Below are 20,252 nucleotides of genomic sequence, written 5' to 3'. Positions count from 1 at the left end.
ATGCAGTTCCCCACAACTTCCCTCTTCAAGTTAAAATCAGGCTTACCTGTCACCCTGCTAGAGGACGCAGGATATAGAAGCTTCACCCTCCAGTGAAATCTCTTCCATCTGAATTTCCTGGGTCGACAAGTCTAAGACCCAACACTGATCATCACCCTGAGGTGACCTGTCTGAGCCCATTCTCTATAACATTATATGATGCTCCTACAGGCAATGTGAAGCATGAGCATGAATGCTTCTCTTTTTACAAACATTTATTATAAGCACCATAAACATTTTGACTCAGTATTCCTCCTTTATAAGTTTTCTGTAAATACAATTAGAGTAGATATAAATCAAAATGATGGCAGTCCTTCTACAGTTTTTTGAAGTCCCCAGGAGTGCTGTTGGGCTCTTTAATTGCTTACTAATGTAAAAATACCATTGTTAGAAAAGCATAAATCATGGCAATTTTGCCCCACTAGAGGCTAAAAGCAGCACAAGAAGTGGTAATTAAGATTTACTAATAGATCTGGCAATTTCTATAATAGGAGCTCTTAACAAGGTAAGGAAAAAAATGGCATCTCTCATGCTACAGTGAAGCGACAAAGAAAATAGGAAGTTTTCTTCATGTAAAAGAGATCACCTGTTCAAAAACCAGTAACCAGACAACAGTAACTGTGATTTTTTTCTTTCTCTTTCTCTTTTTGTTTTCCCATTCACATGACAACTTACAAATAACAAGTTTAGGTGGAGAATAGCTTTATACATTGTATGAACTAGAAGGGTCTTTTCCTTTCCTTTAATGACCAGAAAACTGAAGCTAAGGTAGATAAGGTAGCTGGTCTTAGTTAGCTGGGAACAGAGCCTGGACTGGAAACCAAGTACCTGCTTGTCAGTGAAGGGCTCTTTCCGTTCAGTTGCCTAGTCTTTCGTCAGAGATTCTCCAAAGTTTTTAAACCATGAATGTTCTTCTGTTTTATTAATCTTCCTCTTTTCCTTTGATGTCTACCATAACTATTTTTAAGACATTGGAGTTGGGCATCATTGATATTTGGTTTATATAGTAGGAAACTATTTGACATTGGGTGCTAGGGACAGAAAGGGCACCACACCCCATTCTGAAAGGGCAAAGGTTATATCCCTGGACCAGTACTGATGCTTCTTCATGGCTCCTAAAGTAAAAAGAGGGGTTTGTGTTGAAATAAGGAGTTGTGCCTTGCAGACCTGATGTTCAGGAGTTGCATGCAAGTACAAAAAATTTCCTCCTTGATGCAGATTTAAATCCAATTAGTATTAATTAGAATTAAATACGCACAGGAGGGGGGCCATACTGCAGAGGCCAGCAACTTTAGATCTACTTAACACCTCTCCAACCTTACGTAGAGCCTTTCATTAAAGGCTCTCAGAATGTTTTCAGACCACGAATTTCCTTTTCTTATTTTACTAATTTCTTTTCCTCTTTTCTTTGAATCCCTCCTTATTTATTCAGTTATTCATTAGCTGCAGCACCTGCTATATATTATATTTCAGGGCCCTATGCTAGGAAATAGGGATAGAAGATGATCGTGACCTATATTTTATCTTCCCAGTGGAATTTATAGTCTGGCGGAGGAGAAATACAGATGTCAATATGCAAACAAATGCATGTGTAACTGCAAACTGTGGTCTGATCCATGAAGGGAAATCCAGGTACTGACAAAGAACAGGCTTAGATATTTGATAGGGTGATCTGTTTGTAATATGCGAGCTAGGGAAAGAGTACTTCAGATGAAGAGAAAAACATGCACAAAGGGGATGAGTTAAGGGCAAGGTCATCCTGTTGGGGAAATGAAGGAAAGTGGATAGTGAAGCAGGAACACAGAACGTGAGGGACCCAGAGGCATTAATGTGGAAAAGTGGGCAGGGAGCAGACCATGTAGGCCAGGGCAAAGAGTTTGGATTTTTGTTTAAATAAAATGAAAAATTGTTAAAGGACTTTAAGCAGAGGGAGTGGTGTGATCATTTTAACTTTCAGTGGATTTCTCCCCTGAAGTAGTTGTTACTTGAATCTGTGTGTGGTAGCATGGTATACACTCATTGTCCAGTTGTTAATTTCCTGGTTTTGCTAATTGCTATAGTTATGCAAGATATAACCACTGGGGGGAATTGGATGAAGGGTACATCACAATTTCTGTGTACTATTCTTGCAACCTCTTTAAATCTGTAATTATTTCAAAATAGAAATTAAAGTGTTTCTCCAGATGCTTGCAGAGACTGGATTATAGTGGCATGAGCTCAAGCAGAGACCAGTGAGAAGGCTGTTTCAGTAGTGCTGGTGAGAGGGGTTGACCAGGACTCTAGTGGTGTCAATGAAGACAGAGAAATGAATGGGCAGGAGATATATAGATATAGATATAATATTGCTTTATTAATATTTATGAAATAATGATATTAATACATAATGTTATTAATTTAAATATTTGCAGAGAGTTAGGCAGACTGGACAGAAATGACTGAAACATTACATGTGGGGACTAAGGGAAAAGGGAAACCCAAGAATATACAGGATTTTTACCTGAGCAGTTGTCTGGGTTTAAATTGTTGATGCATATTAGTTTGGGGATGGCTGAGAAAGAATAGGTTAATGGAGGATGGGATGTTTTGTGTTCCTCTAGGACATTTAGGTGATGATATTTATCTGGGGCTCAGAGGACTGGTCTAAGAGGGATGTAAATTTAACAGTAGACAGGGTATGCCCAGAGAAAAGAAGTGTCCCAAGACCATGCCCTGGGGAAAACCAGTGATTAGAAGTTAAGGGAAGGAGGGTGCCTGGGTGGCTCAGTCGTTAAGCGGCTGCCTTCAGCTCAGGTCATGATCCCAGAGTCCTGGGATCGAGTCCCACATGGGGCTCCCTGCTCAGCGGGAAGCCTGCTTCTCCCTCTCCCACTCCCCCGCTTGTGTTCCTGCTCTCACTGTCTCTGTCTGTCAAATAAATAAATAAAATCTTAAAAAAAAAAAAAGAAGAAGAAGTTAAGGGAAGGAGGAATAGCCAGTGACATAGGATGAAAAGCAGGAGAGAATAGTGGTATTTAAACCAAAGGAAGGGGGCATCTGGGTGGTTCAGTTAGTTAAGTGTCTGACTCTTGATTTCAGCTCAGGTCATGGTCTCAGGGTCTTGAGATCAAGCCTGGCGTCGGACTCCATACTGAGCGTGGAGCCTGCTTAAGATTCTCTCTCTCTTTCCCTCTCCCTCTCCCTCTGCCCCCCCTTCTGCCCCTCTCCCTGCCGAGCTTGTGCTGCTGTACTCTCTCTCTCTCTCTTACAAAAAAGAAAAAAAAATGAAATTATTTCACAAATGAAGGAGTGGTGAAATGCACAAATATTTCTGAAAATTTGAGTAGGAAATGCACATTCATTAGATCTCACAATACAATATGTTGATTCTCTTAATTAGAGGATCTTGGAGTAGGAGAGCTGGTGAACATTTGGGAGAAGATATTAAGTAGACAGCTCTTGAGAGGGGAGCAGAGAAATGTAACCATAGCTATAAAGGTCGCTATAAAAACAAAATACTTGTTTTAAGAAAATCAGAGTGTTTTAAAATATTGATAAGAATGGTTAATGAGTGAGTCAGAACCTGATGATGCAGGAAAGAGGAGGAGAATCACTCCAGGTCCTTAAGGGGAAAAGATGGGTCCAGACTGTGTAGAGAGAGAATGGTCTTAGAAGCAGGGATAATTTTCTGCATTGAAGCAGGAAGAGAGGAGAAGAGAGATGTCCCTGCAGGTAGATTTGAGTTTTGCTTGTGAGAAGACGGAGAAATTCACATTGCATGATTTCTCTTTTCTCGCTGAAGTGTGAGAGAGCTATGAGAGAGAAGGCAGATACGGGGAAAGTTTAATGGGGGGAAAGGACAAGACGTAATACTTTATCATAATGACTGGAAAACTTAGGCTGCCACAGCAGAGTAGTGTTGCCAGAGAGTGTGTATGATTTTCTCCAGAAATGTTTAGCTACTTAGGTGAGATTGATGGAAGGTACACAAGAGAGGACATACACCCTCTGGTGGTTCTGCCAGACCCACGCTTCTATAAAAGAAGAGAGGAGCGAGGCAGTGGTGCCATTTGCAGAGTCATCATTTACGATACGTGGTCACAGGCATGACCATAAACAGCTAGGGTTCAGTTAAGGCCACGAAGTGGAGGGGCATGTTGAGAAAGAGGTTGAGGAGATAGATTAATTTGCTGATTGCAGAGGAAGGGTTTAAAGGGAAGAGAAGGAAGGAAGGAGAGGTAGGTCGGTGTATTCCGTTAAAAGATAAACCAAGCCATAGGAAATGACTCAGGATGTTTGACTTCTGGAAATGAAGTTTATAAAAAGTTTATAAAAACCTCTAGAAGTGTGTGTGTGTGTGTGTGTGTGTGTGTGTGTGTGTACACCATGGTCATGCTGTGGGTGGTTCTGATTCTCTACGTTTCCTCCGGGTTCCTGTCAATGTCAAGGGCTAGCCCTGTAAGCTGGGAGCCAAAGGCGCTCTGGAGCTGTTGTCCCAGCTTGAAAAGCTCACCGGTCTTCCTGCAAGAAAGTATCAGGATCTCTGTTTGTCTCATTTTGTTTTTCAATACAGAACACTAATTACACAAAACATAAGAACAATTTAAACCCACAAGAAGATAAGAAGTTCGATTTTCTTCTGTAGAATGGGTTTACTTTCCTAGGATCTCCTCAAAAAGAAATCTGAAAGTGCCCCTGTTATTATAGTCCTACCAGCCTATTTTGGTGAGATTTGCATGGTATGTCTTTTTGCATCCTTAACATTCCCAGCTTTCTGTGTCCTTAATGTTTAACCAGTCTGGTAATCTTAACCTTTTAATTAGAATATTTTATCCATTGGAACTTAATTATTGACATCCCTGGCTTTATATCTATCATTTTTTTTTCCTATTAATCCCAGTGATTTCAATATTCCCCTGTCTCTCCTTTCATGCCTTTGTAAAATTAAACATTTTATAACTATTCCATTTTTTTCACTCTACTAACTTGTTAGTTATATATTCATTTACTCTTTTGTTAGTGGATACCCTAGAGACATCAACATGTGCTTTTGATTTATTACCATCAATTTTTGTGTTTCGATTTGTATTACAATTTGATTTTAAAATCAAATTACTATTGATAAAGGTAGCATCTTTGAATACTCTAATTGTACTTATCCCTTCCTGTCCTCTGATTTTTGTTATGAATTTTAATTCTAAATATGGTCTAAAGCCCATAAACCATTAATTGCCATTGAAATACAGTTACCCATATATTTACCCTTTCTGTTTCCATCTGGCATTTCCTTGTTTCCTTCTGCTTATAGAACTCCCTTTAGAAGTTTCTTTGGTGCAGGTTTGCTAGTGACAAACTCAGTTTTGTGTGTGTGTGTGTGTGTGTGTGTGTGTGTGTGTGTGTTTTTAAGGAATGAGGCAATTTATTAACCCAGCATTTGTCTTAATGCTTCTTGTTGGCCATTGCCCCCTGTCCGGCGATTCTGTCCAGATCTCTCTGTCTCTGAGCTGTCAGTTTGCGACCCCCATCTTGGCCCTTTCCCACCATATTCAGCCCCTCTGGGGATTGGAGGACCCTTCAGGCCATGCTCTTGGAGCCTCTGCTGGGGTGGCCGGGCAAGACATTGTTTCTCTGATTTCCCCTGTAGATCTTGGTCATGGAGCCGCCCCAGTGCTGCCCTGGAGGACAGGTGTTGTGCTGGGGAAGCAGCTCATGTTTAGAGCCAGTTCTCATCGTGGGGACGTTGGCCGGCTTGACCGCGTCCGCCCATCTGGGACCTGCAGCTTCCCAGACTTGGCCAGGAAGGCTGCGGGAGCTCTGATACACTCCTGCTGGGGACGGTGACTCCAGGCATCTCGCGCGGTCTCCATGCTGCCAGCCGGAGGAAACGGCTCTCAGCTTTTGTTTATTTGAAAATGTGTTTATTTCATCTTTACTTTTGGAGGATATTTTGGTGGGGTGTAGAATTCTAGGTAACCTGCTAGTTTCTTTGGCTTCCATCATTTCTGTTGAGAAGTCAGTTATAAGTTTACTGAAAAAAAAATCTGTTTTCTCTGTTTTTAATGTTTTTCATGGTTTTGGCTTTCAGCAATTTGGCTAATTTTGGGGGGGGGCAGTGAGAGAGAGAGAGAGGGAGAAAGAGAGAGAGTGTGTGTGTGTGTTGGTATTATCTTGCTTGAAGTTCACTGAGATTTTTTCAATCTGAGAGTTAATCTTTAATCAGTTTGGAAAACCTTTAGACATTGTCTTCAAAGACTGCTTTTGCCTCATTTTCTCTCTCAATAGTATCCCAACTACCTGATGTTACATATTTATATTGTATCGCACCATCTCTTCATTTTTTCTATATTTTTTGTTTAAAAAAATGCTGAGCTTTTTTGTTGACTTTCTCCATTCTATTAACCTTGTTTTATGCAATGTCTAATTGGCTGATAAACTCATCCATTAGGTTCTTAATATTAGTTATTATGTTTTATAGTTCCAACAGCTTCATTGGGTTCCTTTAATAAATTCCAGTTCTCTGATGAAATTATCCATTCTTTTCATCTGTTTTCTCCAGCTTGTTCTGTATTTTCTTGAACTTCTAATTAAAATATTTGCTCACTGTGGGTCTATTTCTATTTTTTTTTTTAAATATTGTCCTGTATCTTGTCTTGTTTAGTCACTCTTGGTTGAATGATAAAATACTGCATATATATAACAAATAGTTTATTCAGCTTCTGTTATCTTCCCGGCTAGAGGTTTACTCTTCTCTCTGCTAGGAAGATGGAGTAGGAGATGATCAGTTTAACACAATAAGGGACTGAGTTGAGTCAGGCCAGGTTGCAGTTTCTCTCATTCATTTTGTTCCTAGGATATAGTCCTCTAAAGCTTTGAACAAAGAGCCTGGTGTGATCACTGCCCCTGCACCTCCCCCCCCAAACCTCCTCCCCCACCTTTAATCGGTCTCACCCTCTAATCCTTGTCTCCTCAGCAGCCAAGGACTGTAGGAAACTCCATTCTCCCCATAGAGGCTTTGTAATTACCTCTTTATCCTCCCATATAATTCAGACTTGGGCATACATCTTGGGGAGAAAACTGACATTGTTTCCATTTTCTTTCCTTCTTCTCAGAAGTGTCCTGATTGTTCAAGTCTTCATTTTTGTCTCTGCAAAACCACAGAAAACCTACTGATTTCTCTCTTCCTGCCTGTAGGCCTTGTGCCCAGGCAAATCTCGGATTCTTAGGTTCTTTCTCCGCACTGAGAATTGGCAAATGCCCCCAAGGAAAAAGTTTCTGTAGAATATCAGCTCACTTTTATTGAATTGTTCCTCTCTCTGAAATCTTCACCCTTTTAGTTCTCATTGCTTTAGCAAAAATCTGATACTTTTAAAAAAATATATATTTTTTTGGTATTTTTCCAGCTTTTCTAGTTTGTCTTGGCAGAAGTTCTGGTTTGCCGCACGAGAAGCAGACATTGCAAACCAACGTCATTTTACAAAATAAATCATCCCAAGGGGTTTTGCCCTTCAGTTGAGTGGGGTTGGGAGGTTTTAAAGCTTTGAATGCTGTTTCTTAGCTGTCTGGAGTTTTGTGATGCATTGTCTTGGGACAACATTGCTAGCAGCTGCAGACAGAGGCTTTGGCATCAGGGACCTCCAGCCCTTGCTAAGTAGCTTACTGTCTGTGCAACTGTGGTCAAAGTCCTGTCTCTGTCTATACTTCACTTTCACCATCTGTAAAATTGGCAGAGATCAACCTTCCTATGTTCGTAAGGATGATTAAAGGAGAATATATTTATTGCTTTCTTCCTTTTATTATACTAAATGCCTTATGTATGTTATTTCACCTTAATATGCTATGTGCCATACATAGTACATACTAAGGATTCCATAATGGGTAGCAATATTATCCTTCATCTTGATTATAGCTCAGCCTCTATTTTGGCTTGAAGTGAAATAACTCATCACCCCTTAGTCCTCTTTCTCATTCCTTACCCTTTTCACCATAGGATATGGATAATGTAAATACAGGCCAAAGATAATTGGGTAACTTATGACACGGATATATTTTGTGCTGCACTTAGCAATCAAAAGTGTAGAAATCAACAAAACCCACAAAAAATAAAGCTTAATTATTCATAATGTTGACACTGAGGACAGTGTAGAAATATGCAGTATATTTGTCCATATAGTTTACAAAATAGCATAGCTAGTTTTATATGAGGCCTGAATAGGCACTCTGTACTAAAACATCAGAGAGTTGTTGGAGCGAAATCCCTAAAATGCCAGGTTTTACTTTTGGTTCAGATGACATGTTGGGCTTTGGCCTGATGAATTTACACCCATGCACTTGCACATGTGTGGTTCACAGGCTGGGGCGCCCGCAGCTTGGGTCTCGGTGGCTCCTGGGGTGGTATTTGCACTTCATTTCTCTGGCCCTGTAGATCTGATTCGATGACATCTGTTAAGGAGACTGTGGAGGGAAGACATGCATATGAAATCTCAGTGAATACAGGCTGCATTTTAATGAGCTGAGGCTGCCGTTACCTTACCATTTATTTTGTGGCCTTTGGGGCGTTGACAGGCAATACCCAATCTGTTTCTCATCAGTTTAAATCTCAATATTTACTTTTAGATGTTTTACTCTAAAAGCTTAAAGGAGAGAGAGGGAGATTGGCCTCTTTTCATATCTTCAAAAAAGAGATTTGGGTATAACATAGAAAGGAAACAGCCATTTTACACATAATGAAAAATAATTATCAAGAGGAAAACATAAAAGTGAAAAAGAAATCATTACATTAACATACATTAATATTAGCAAATGGTCAGTTTTGACATATGTTCCTTGTTAGAGTGGCTTTCAAAAGCAAACGTGTAAATCAGAGATTCCCTTTCTGTTTTAGTCCTACCCATCCCCTGTTTAGAACTGGATTTTAAATTTTAAGGTGCATCCTAAGATAATTCTGTTAGTAGTGGGTGCTGATTACCCAATCAACCAGATCTTTAAGGAAGATGTTCGTCTAAATGAAGACCAGGATCTTAGATAAAGTGGATTTTTGAATCTTCCTAACCAAGTTGTAGTTAATATACAGTAACAGTAACATCACCTGGAGTTTATGGGAATGCACGCACTCAAGCTCCAACCAGATACATTGAATCAGAATCTGCATTTTAACAAACCCCCCGGGTGATACATGTATACAGTACAGTTTAAGAAGTGCCAATCTAGACCAAGGGTTGGCAGATTTTTCCTGTAAAGGGCCAGCTAGTAAGTAGTTTAGGTTATTGAGGCCATCCGGTCTCTGCCACCACAACCCAGCTCTCTTGTAATAATGTTAAAGAAGCTATAGCACATAACGGTGTGAATGTGCTTATGTTCCAATAAAACTTTATTCATGGGCATTGAAATGTGAATTCCATATGATTTCCATATGCCATAAACGTTCTTCTTTTGGTGTTTTCCCAGTCATTTAAAAATGTAAAAATGATTCTTCGTTCATAGGCTTAGACAAGAAGAGGTGGCAGGCTGGACCCCAGTATCATTTCCTTTACCTTTCTGGGGGTCCTGGCTGCCCTCAGTTCCTGTCTTGGTTTGGTTGGGTTGTCATATCAAATACCATGAGCTGTGTGGCTTCAACTTATCAGAAATGTATTGTTCACAGTTCTGGAGGCTGGAAGTCCCAGATCAAGTGTTGTAAGGATTGGTTTCTAGTGAGAGCACTCTTCCTGGTTTCCAGACACCTACCTTCTCACTGTGTCCTCACAGAGTGGGAGAGAGAGAACAAGCTCTCTGGCGTGTCTCTTTGTAAGGGAATTAATCCTATTGAATCAAGGCTCCACCCTGATGACTCCGTTTAGCCTTCATTACTTCTGTGAAGGCCCCGTGTCCCAATACAGTCACATTGCAGCATAACGCTTCCACATATGGATTTGGGGGGATGCTGTTCAGTCCGTGGTGGTGCCCAACGTAGTTCCCTCTCTCCCTAACATCTTCTCCTGTGACACCACCCACAATCATCCCCACCCTCTGCAATGCCCCATTGTCCTTGTTAACAGTGTCTCTTCCGTATTTAAACAAGACCTTATAAATTTCTGGTAGCATAATCCGATTCCTCCAGCTAAGTTACAAGCTCCTTGAATGCAGATGGTGCTGATCAAAGATTGAGGAATTCAAAGGAGTTCAAATGATCGGGTTGAGCTTAGTAGTGAATGATTGCCAATTGAAGTGACAGCCCGTTCTTTCCTGCTCTGGAGTCTTCCGGTTTGCTGAACGGTTTCAGTTTTCCCAAGCATCATTTTGGTCTATTTCCTCATCTCTACCATGGGAGAAGAGGTATGAAAATACATCTGTCTTCTCTGTGGAGGGGTTACCAGGTATTCATTAGAGGCTCATTTTGAAGAGCCAGTTCTCTGTAGTATCTAGAAGAGACTTAAGCTCCAGAGAAGGCCTGAACTGTAGAATCTTTACTATTTCGTCTACTTTCCCAACGCCCGGAGAAAACCAGCTCTGCCTTCCTGTCTTTGGAGAGAGTATTCTTTCTTCCTTTCCCCACCCCTCCCCTCATCAGATACCTATTTGGCAACCATCATTAATGCAAGGTCTTTGCTTAACAAAGACCTTTCAGTGCATTTTATTTACTATTAATGTTTCAACATTGTCAACTATCAATCTTAAATATTAGGTCAGCATGAGTTGACTCCCTGGGGAGTCATTCTGCATTGTTCCCTGCTGTAGATTTTCTAATGCTTTGCCCAGTCCCTTGTTAATGACTCCCAAGACAGAATTTCCCTCACTTGCTTTGGGAAATGTTTGCATTAGTGGCTCATGGTGCAAACAGATGGGGACTCGGGTAAGGTCCCCATTAATCATTCTCAAGAGTTATCTATGTCCCATCACAATTTAAAGCCTGAGGAAAGAGTGTATGACTTAGGCATAAACCCTCTACATTATCTCACTGCTTTGCTGGCTTTGGGCTGATATTGGCATGAATTAACACCTTTCCCTGACACCACTCTTCTGCTCCCTCAGTATTTTCAGCTGGGGCTAGGGTCCCTGATTCCTTATGACTTTAGAAATGCAGTCCTTTTCTCGAAACATAATTGTCCCTAGATTTTCTGCTCACACCGAGAAGAAATGCACGTGACGGGGCACAGGTGTTTTTGACGTGTTACAAACATTGACCACGAAGTGGCTGCACCGTGCATTTCCTGCTCGAGGTGAGCTATTGTCAAATGCCTGCAAACAATGCATCATCGAGCCAGGGGTGCAAGGACGCATGTAAAGGATTCATGAATGGCAAATGAAGATGCTGTTCACAACCACTTTGAGCAGAAGCCACGCATTAGCATCCGGAAGGAGTGATCTCTTAGGGAGGACTTCACCCCTTGCTATTTCATTCATTTGGATTTATCATGTGGGGAAGCAGGCCATCCTGTAGGACTGAGTTTGGAATAAATAAAAAAGACGATTAGTGACAACGCAATACTTGTTGCAGGACATGCTGCACAAGCTTCCTTTGTTGTGCAGTTATTCTGATGCTAATGACCATACCTTTTTATCCCCCATATCGGTTTCTTGAATATTTTCTCCCTACTTTGTCTTTCCATGCAAAAACTTCAGGTGAATACAATTGTCCACTAAAAATTAACTTGTGTCATTTAAAAATATCATACATTAACTTGAATAGCATTTCTTTAATACTACAGCTCTAGGAAAATGATTGCAAAATGATTTTTGTTTAATCCAGCTGCGATGAGAGGATAAGGATGCTTCTGAGTTGGGAGATCTGAGCGACTTAGCCTCCTTGATCCTCAATTTCCTCAGCAGCAAAATGGGGATAAAATATTTATTTCTCAAGGGGATCGAAGACATTAAGCAATGTATGCAAAGCATTTAAAGTCATTGACACATGCACATATTAGATGATCAATAATTTGTGGTGTTATCATTATTATTTTGAATATACAAAATAGGGGCATTAAAAATACATTAGTGCCCACTGGATCTAAGATGTCACAGATTCCATCCACCAGGTAACTGCGTCACATTGAGCTGAAAAAAGTCAGCTCTTAGAGCATCTTTATTTGAAATCTTTGCACGTTGGTAATTTTGGATTAGAGATTTTGTTCATCAGTTCCTGTTCAGCCAAGTGCATGGGTTTAAACATTATTGCTGAAATGATGAGCAGCAGTTCTCTTATTCTTCAAGACTCTGAGCACACTTTTATTAAAGATGGAGCCGGTATCTGGCAAAGAATTGGAGTCTAGTAAATTGTGCAACAAATGGCGTGCCAGAATCAATTTACTGCAGTCTCCCAACTACAATCACTTTCTCTTTGCCAGTTTCAAGAATGAACCTCTAAGCGCACCTTCTATGCATGTATCACACATAACCGAATGCCTTTATGTTGTCTCTTTTAAGCAGAAGTTTGTGCCACAGAAGGTAATGTAAAAAAAAGAGAACAGCTATCACGTCAGATTTCAGTCTTCTGAACTGTTATTTGGGAAAGGGAGAGCAGATGGAATCATCGAGTGTCAGTGTGAACAGTTCTTAGTGATTGCTGCCGAGTCTTTACAGATGAAGACACGGAGTTGCAGAGAGCCGAAGTAGCTGGCCCAAGAAAGCCACTTGAGAACGGAGGAGGCAGGATTTAAACCCATGTCCGTCATCTCTGAGGTCCCCTTTTCTTTTCTCTATAATAAGTCACTCTCACAATTTCTGGGTGGATATTTCTCCTTATTAGTTGTTGCGTAAGGCAATGTAATAGTTTTCTTCTGGAGCAGTGTGATAGAAAACAGATTTATCTGTGTTCCTCTTCTCTTGGGAAGTTGCTTTAGAAAGTCTATCTTGTTTGGGGGCAGTCCATGTTATCTTGATTATGTAGATGGAACGAGTTAAATTAGAGAGATGAATGTTATCTCCTCAAGACCCATGGTTTGTGACTAAGGAAGGAGCATTGAAAGTTGCCTGATCATCCACTGGTTCTTGGAGTAAGAGTGAATGGCTCACCGGGAGTTCTAAATATGAGGCGCTGCCTCACAGCTCTGTGTTTTCGCATATGTTTAGAAGACGTAACGCTTCAGGAACTTGGTTTTTATACTCGATATTGTGTAAAGGGTTGTTTTATAGTCATTCCAGTGGATAACTTGGTTTTAAGACTTTGTTTTGACAAGTTAGAATTAAGAAATTGTAATCTGGAAGAGCAATATCAGAGTAAGTAGAGAACAAATTTTCAATTCACCTCTGTAGGAACAAGAATATCAAATATATCTCAAAGCCTTTGAGTTATAAATAAGAACTTCGTAACTATTTTTATTTCCTTGGTGTGGGTGTTCATCACTACTATCCCTTCTCATGGAGCTATGCATCCTAAAATTTCCTTAATTAGAAACACGATCGTGTCATTTTTCCAAGTCTGCAGTCTTGGAAGAGTGGGAGCAGGAGATATCCTTGCCTGTTTGAGGGGTTTCTATTTTAGATTTTCTTATTGTTATAAGATAATATAATGATAAAATATACCGGGCCACTGCACATCTAGAATTGATCCTGCCATCCATCATACAGGAGTAAAGGATGCTTGCATCATGCCTGTAGAAATAGCAGTGTTGCAAATAGCCAATTCATTGTTGGTTCCAATTTGGAAGCTGACAAATACTTGCTTTATTGCCCTGCCACATGCGAAGTCTATCTTTCTGCCTACACAGCACAAGTCAGTAACCTACATAATTCTTCTGGGATATTCTAAAAGCCCTGAGGCTGGAGCTCATACTTGTGTATATCTGGCATTTAGAATCAGATGTGGAAGTGAATTCAGTGACATCCTGGGAGAATTTCCAAATATTCCAGAACAGTTTTTTTGCAGTTTCTCTTATTTGCATTCTTTAGTTTGTGCTGTCCTGTGAATGTTGGCCTTTGTCAGACGTCGGCCAGACATTTGCCATTTGGAATTTTTTTTCAGATTTTATTTCAGTCTAGTGGACACACAGTGTTACATTAGAATCAGGTGCACACCATAGCGATTCACCTTCTTTGTAGGTTATGCTGTGCTCCCCACTGGTAGAGCTCCCATCTGTCACCGTACAAGGCTAGTGCGATATCATTGACTGTATTTGGAATTTTGATTCAGGAAAGCAAACTGCCATATTGAGCTGTGTTACTCCTTCGAGGGGCCTATTTCACCTGAAGAGCCCAGTCAAATTAAGGAGGGAAATTATTTTATTCTCTTCTATATTTTACCTTCCAAAAAACATAAGCATAGCAATATCAATAAAGTCATATTTGTCTGATACCAAAGTGGAATACATTAGCAAGACTGTGAAAAAAAATAGGAATTAAAGGTTGAATGACTATATAATTCATCATTGAAAGTGGAACACTTGAGAGTAGAAGGTCGTCACACCACATGTGTTCCAGGCACATTGGGACCCAGGATTGTCCTTCCTACAGGTGTGGTGTGTTGCTGACCTCAGGATGTATGTCCAAGGTCTAAAAACAGAAGACTAAGCGAAGTAGTGCCTTTGTGTTAAATCTAAATCACCTGGGGATTCAAACATCCCTGAGAGCAGAAATATGCATAAATATTTAGTAGGAAAAGCATGTGATTGTCCTTCAAGTCCATGGGCCTGAGTTCAGCCTCTGTTACATCCTTGAATGACTTTGGAGAGAGAAATCTCTCCATGTTTCCATCTGCTGAGATACCCATCAGTCCATCTGTTCTTGGCTTTTGTAGCTCCTCCATGCTGACATCTGAAGTCGCTGTGTGCTCATCTGAACCTCAGCCACCCCATCCATGCCTCTTCTGTTTGCAGGGTCTCCCATTTTCATCAGAAGGACCCTCTTGGCACCTATGTGTGCTGTCTCATTTACACCACTCACAGTTACTTGAGGAAAATATTTGGCTGCTTCTTGAGCCTTGTTGGGTATTTAGGTTACTCAGGGAAGCTGTTTAAACACATCTGCCTGGACATTCTCTCCAAGTGAGTCTGCTTGCCCTTCTATGCCAAGGGGAGATGGGGAGCTCTTCAGAGATGTGTATGCTAGGAATGCTTCAGGTGGAAAGCAGAATAAAACACCCTCTACTCTCACAAATTTCAAATGTAAATTGAGGGTCTCTGTCACTTTGATCCTGCCACCCCCCCATCCCCCCACAATCTCAGAGATGTAATTGTCTTTAAGAGATTTTAACTTCTCCTCTCTGGACTCTTGCCCCTTCGCCACCCTTTGCCACCCCAGCTCAAAGGACCTTTGCCATTCTATGCAGGGACAGAATGGGGGCTGATTACTGGGCAGCTTGTATCTTTTATTCTTCTAATACTCTGCCCTAAATCTGGACTAAGGTTCTCCCTACCACCGATAAAAGCCAAGAATTTTACAACTTCCTTCTTTGATTCTGCTTTTAGCGTAATGGAGCCCTTAAAGTGAGCAGTCTCAGTGGAAGCCTGTCAGAAAAGAGTAAGAGGGTAGGGATGGCTGAGATGGCTCAGAACCACTGGTAACCAGCAACTGGTTAGTATTTCATTGTAGTATCCCCATCTGAATTCCTAGGGGGAACAGGGCATGAATTTCCTCTGAGTTATCCAGGGGGAAGGAGCTCACCTGTTACTACTCCTCCTAACCCCAGCACGTGAAGGACTGTGTAGAGTAACTCAGCAAACAAATGAGTTAAACCAGAAGCAAAGCACAGAGCCTCTGGGGTCTTTCCTCAGAGTCATGCTGGCTTTCTTGAGATCCTTGGCCCCTGCCAGCCCCTTGCATGGATTGACTCAGTTTTGTGAGTCCAGGGTCTACTGGGACATGTGGAGTAAAGTGAACCAAGCAGTAGCCAAGAGTGGGATATCACACCACCATAAGGAGTTTAAATGCAGAGAGTGTTACCCCTCCTTCCTCTTCCACCCCTCAGCTCTTCCCCACTCTCCCACCTTCTCCCAGGCCAGCCCCAGTGCTTGCCTTCAGAAGATGGTAGCCTACTTCTCCAGCTATCCTGCTCATTCTCTGTAGCAGTCTGACAACGGCAGTTCTGAAAAACAAAAAACAAAAAACAAAAAACCGGCACTATTTATCCTGACATACACAGGGCACCTTATAAATATCTATCAAACATCTGCCTTAATTTTTTGGTACATTTCCATAAAATTTGAAATGCTCCCAGAAATGCTCAGAATAAAACACTCATGAATTTTTTGAAAGATACAACTAAAAAAGCCTCAGGAATTTAACAGAATATCTGTTTACATGCAGGGGGAAGAGAAGAGAGAGGAAAGATAAGACAACGTATTATCAACTTTCCATATAGGCAAACTTGAGCAAATTAAATTTCTTAAAATGGTCAGCACACAGCTCAATTCTGTGTGTCCCTATCTGGTTTTCAAGTGTTCTGTTCAGTCTTCATCTTAAAATGTCTTCATTTCATGCCCTACATTTTTCAAATAATACTCATATTTAATTTTATTTTTAGAAAACCCAGTGGGTTAAGGAAGGTAATTTATCCCCACAATTTTACTACTAGGTGAGCTGAATCAGAGAGAAGGTAAAGGACTTGCCCATTTCATGTGGCTACAAAACAGTTTAGAGAGGATTTCAACATAGATGTTCTTTCTTAGGCTTTTATTCTTCTCTAGGGCATTTATGTTTTTGGAAGAAAATGTGTATTTAAAGAAAAGATTGAATCTTTCCCAAAGGGCATGGAAGAAGTTTTATATATAGAATATCAATACAAATTTAGATTACTTAATCACTTTCTAGTTACTGGAGGGATCACAAAGAATAGCTGGTATTATGATTAAAGAAAGCTGGTAGAGTTTGCCCTTTACCCTATCCTAATCCATCTTAGAATTGACTTCAAGCTGAAAGATGAAGGACGTACAAGACTTCTTTCTGTCTATCTTGTAGACACTTTATTTGTCATGAGAGGGATTTACTTTTGAAAATTAAAATCATGAAACTAATGAAATGGAAATTGGAAGGATGACCACCCCTCTTGGGCGCATCCAATCCTGCCAAAATGTCATCATTTATTTCAAAGAAATTCCGGAACAGCTGTGATATTTTTGAAATACTTGTTAATGCATACCAGTTATGCTAAAAAGGTCATTTATAAAAATCTGCAAATTTCATTGAAATACTTCTTTGGGTGGTGAGGAAACACATTTACACATGTTACCATGTTAACAGAGCTGCCTGCCAGGGTTAAGAAAAGTGTGAATTTATTAATGTGATCATAGCATCATCATTTTTTTATTGCCCATGCAATACCAAATTCCCATAAGAAAAGTGTTAAGGTAATATTTTATTTTCCCCTTTGTTTTACAGCTAGATATTTGGTTCTCTGTAATTATAATTTTGGTAGAGGAGTTATTTTGCATAATTCTAGACTAGGCAACACATTTTCAGGACTAATTAACAAAGCTAAAATTTGAAAATATTCTGCTGTAATGGAATGCCATTTTAATGTCCATGGTTCAGTTTAAAAGCCTTCATTTAGTGCTTAGGATTTATAATTTATTACATTTTTTTTTTAACAATTTGAGGTTGACCTGTAGAACATACAGACCCATATAAACATGGTTCATGTTATAGTAGGGTTTAACTGTGTGGAATATAGTAAAAAATGAAAGGTACACAACACTTAAAATGCACACCCATATAAATGGTTAATTTGCATTATGATCCTTGTCTTTGTAGTAGATTCTGGCTGTGTGTTCTCAGGACAAATAAAGCTGTATCTATTCTCTGATATTAAAAAATCATTAAGCCAAATTTTTGTCTATGATACTTCAATATCAGTCACTATGATTAATGTTGTATGATTTTTTTCGTTAAAATTTGCATTTAAGTCTCTAAATCCTCTATTTCCCTCCTTCCCTTCCACCCCCTCCCACATGCAATCTTTCTTTGGAAGTAGACAGTATCTTTCTTATTAAGGCATAGCTATTCAATATTGCTGTAAATGAAACCATAATTACTGGATATTGCCATTTTATTATCTCTACTGTCACTTCTGGTCATAGATATTATTTCTCTATTTCAGGAAATTTTTGAAGCATGATTGTTAGTAATATAAGTATACAGGGAATTTAAGTGACATCTGTTACAGGTGTATCTTTGCTATTTTAGATCATTGCATTTAAAGTTCAAATTGAAGATGGATTGTATTGATTAAAGAGAAGGAGGTAGGCATAAAAAGAAGGGAGATATTTGGAATCAATCCAAAGACGATATATTGCAAGATGCAAAGTGGACACTGAACAGTTAAAAAGACTAATACACCAAGGCTGTTTGTTAGCTGGAGGTAAGATGCTAATCCTGTATGGCCTAATAGAAATCACATATCCTTTGCCTAGGAGTCTTATTCTCTTTTGGGCTTTATTTGGCTCCCTCTTATTATTATTATTAAAGTGAGCCAATCAGGTTGAACTAATTAATTTCTGTCAAATGAATCAAGGTTTGGTGAATAGCACTGATATGTTATTTTCCTAATCATTTAAAATTTTTCAAAGTCAAATATATTAACACAGTGCTTGTAAGTATATTGGTATAGGGATGATTGCCCTGAAGTTGGTGTAAAAAGCTTCTGACCATGAACATATTAAGCATTTGATTCTTAATGTGTAAATCATAGATAAGAGATTGAATAGTATAATGGCTGAAGCTAAATCAGACGTAGTTAGTTCTGTAAGAGAAACAAAACAAAACAAAATTTCCAGTGAGACATTGGTTTCTCTTGCTGAATTCAATGCTTCACCTGTCAGTTGCCAAACTGTACATTTAGCTGGTGGCAATAGGAAGTAAAGGATTATATCTCCTGTGTTCCTAGCAAAGAGTACAAAAGTGAAACCAGCCCAAGAAATATGTCTTTTGTCCATCAGAGCATCCCCAAATAGACCTTTACTCTCTCATAGAGTACTGTTTCTAGAGGAGATGGAATCCTCAGAGCATCTTTTGGTATCAAATCTTTTTTTTTTTTTTTTTTTTTAGGTCTGCCTTCACAATTAGAAAAAAATATATATTATTTTACCCTAACCCATGAGGGTCAGTATTTTGTTTTAATGGCTGGAACTTACCTCACTTCCTCGCATTCCAGTTCTTATAAAGATCAATGCCTGCATGATAAGTGACAGCCTTCATTTCTCCTTTGTAGAATAGAGAACTTTATTTCCCACAACTATTCTTTCCTGGCCTGATCTAGTTGTCGCTGATGACATTGAAGCTTGACCAACATGAGTCTGCCCCATAGACCTTGCTACGTTAGTGCCAAGGTCTTGGAGAATGACTCCTCGGCCCATTGTTCCAGTCATGGTGGTTTCCTTATTCCCACCAGATACTAACCCTGACTCTATCTTCCTTCCTGATCTGTGCAAAGTGAACTGAGGAAACCTCTTGTTAGAACAGTAAATGCCATGGAGTGCAGCTACAGTATCTTTTTTGTGCAACACCCTTTTGTGACTTTATCATAGGGAATATACTCTACTAGAAATGTCATCCGTCTACCCAGCATACTATTTTTGAACAGGAGAGGATCTTCCTAGAGTCTCTGAAGGTGTCCCACAGGGATAATCACCTATTATATATCTCTCTCTGTTGTTAATTCTGTTCTGATCTCAAATGATCCCTAAAATATTATCAAGGCAGTGTGCCTGTGTATCAAATTTTCAAATGACAAATGAGGCTAGAGGAGGAAAGAAGGCTTCCGATTGATTTAGGTGGCAATGATAGGCATGAAAATGACAGAGTTCACGTCCCTTACCCGGATGTAGTGTAAACTGTAAGCAACCAAGTTGTCTCCACCTTCCCCAAGGTGAATGCAACAAACCATGTCTTTAACAGTGAAGTCTAGAAAAGATCTTACAGTCTGGTTTTAGAGAGGGAGAAAAAGTGTAGATGGTAGCTCAGTAAAACAGTTTGAAAGAAGAGAAGAAAACAATGCTCTAATTTGGAGCGTGTATCTTTTTAATATAGAAAAGGAAAATATATCAAAAGTATAAAACAGTTGTCTTCAAGGGGCAAAGGGGTGATTTTATGCCCCAGGGAATGGCAGTGTCTACAGATATTTTGGGGTCAGGAAGATCCTACTGAAAACTAGTATGTAGAGGCGAGAGTTACCACCAAACCTCCTCCAGTGCCCAGGACAGCTTCTCTAATGAGGAATTATCAGCGCCAAATGACAGTAGTACCGAAGTTGGGACTCTGCTTTAGAGTCCACCTGGTCCACCATTTTTATCTCACATATGAATCAGTTGGGGCTCACAGACATTAAAGGACTT

At 39.8% G+C, this 20,252-nt stretch overlaps 1 protein-coding gene and 1 pseudogene across 3 annotated transcripts in view; one reads left to right on the top strand and one right to left on the bottom strand.

Annotated features, from left to right (window-relative positions):
• DCC (DCC netrin 1 receptor) overlaps positions 1-20,252 on the top strand; it is a 1,149,203-nt gene that overhangs the window by 136,536 nt on the left and 992,415 nt on the right. The gene's annotated exons all lie outside the window — the stretch shown is intronic.
• On the bottom strand, positions 3,334-6,299 carry LOC116643839 (annotated as a pseudogene).

The sequence above is a fragment of the Phoca vitulina genome, unplaced genomic scaffold (assembly GCF_004348235.1).
Source record: "Phoca vitulina isolate PV1807 unplaced genomic scaffold, GSC_HSeal_1.0 scaffold27, whole genome shotgun sequence".
NCBI classification, from domain to species: domain Eukaryota; kingdom Metazoa; phylum Chordata; class Mammalia; order Carnivora; family Phocidae; genus Phoca; species Phoca vitulina.
This window is presented reverse-complemented; position numbering and strand designations above follow the sequence as displayed.